This window comes from Tupaia chinensis, unplaced genomic scaffold (assembly GCF_000334495.1).
Source record: "Tupaia chinensis unplaced genomic scaffold, TupChi_1.0 Scaffold000024_1, whole genome shotgun sequence".
NCBI classification, from domain to species: domain Eukaryota; kingdom Metazoa; phylum Chordata; class Mammalia; order Scandentia; family Tupaiidae; genus Tupaia; species Tupaia belangeri.
This window is the reverse complement of record NW_006159454.1, coordinates 352,268-353,180: the sequence shown is the minus strand read 5'-3', so window position 1 is coordinate 353,180 and position 913 is coordinate 352,268. Positions and strand designations below refer to the sequence as shown.

General features: G+C 55.8%; 2 protein-coding genes across 2 annotated transcripts in view; one reads left to right on the top strand and one right to left on the bottom strand.

Moving 5' to 3' along the window:
* PI4KA (phosphatidylinositol 4-kinase alpha) overlaps window positions 1-913 on the bottom strand; it is a 140,023-nt gene that overhangs the window by 81,948 nt on the left and 57,162 nt on the right. The window lies entirely within an intron of this gene.
* The window catches only part of SERPIND1 (serpin family D member 1), a 12,079-nt gene continuing 11,679 nt past the window's right edge, over window positions 514-913 (top strand). The window contains exon 1 of the mRNA XM_006140194.3: window positions 514-617. The gene's annotated coding sequence lies outside the window, so the exon portion shown is untranslated. The remainder of the gene's footprint in view (window positions 618-913) is intronic.

The window sequence follows — 913 nt, the reverse complement described above, 5'->3', positions numbered from 1 at the left end:
TTCTCCTCTCGGGATCTTGGGCACGCACGGACACGCGCCCGGCATGAGATTAAGCCACCGGGTCCAGGACTCGAACCATGGTCGACTACATGGGAGTTCAGTGACATAGGCATTATGCTAACTGCTGGTCCCTTCCCCTCACTTTTTCACTGAGCAAACAAATAGCTCACAGGAGGATGGGGACCCCTGCTTAGCACTGAACCGGCCAGGTCAGAGACCAGGGTGAGCAGATGCTGCCGTCATCCTGCACGAGGGGCAGACGTATGGTCTCCGCGTTCTGGGGGGCACGACAGCTGCCCCTGATGCAACCGAGCCCTCAGAACTCTGACGGGCACTCGGCTGTGTGGCGACTGCGCCGAGGCCGTGTGCACACGCCGACGGTGACAGTCAGGCAGCAGAGCAGCAGTTGCAAGGCCTGGAGCCCGGGGCCGCCAGTCACTCGACAGGGATCAAAGACACCCTGGGGGGGTTTGTGCTGACCAAGCTGGTTGAGCCGTGTTTGAACTGGGACATATTTACTTTGGAAAACAGGCCACGGCCGGCACCAAAGTTCACATCGAAACCCCCGGTGGCCTTGGCTGAGTCCACCCGTGGACGCCGTTCTCAGAAGCACAGAGGTAAGCGGGGTTTTCTGCTCTTTCTGTGGATTTTACATTCTTGCTGCGAGGGGCGACTGGTTGGCTTTCATCGAACAGCAAACGGAAAAGGGGGAAACCAGTTTTAGTTTTTATTTCTCTAACGTTCTGTCTGTAACGTTATTGGGACAGTTAACAGAATCAGAATAGAAGCTGGAGAGGGGGTGCAAGTACGGAACCTAGGTTAAATGGGTTAAAAGTGGACCGCTGTCCCGAGAGTAAGTGGGAGAATACCCTTGTTCTCAGGCAGGTTTTTGCTCGAGGTATCGGTAGCAAAG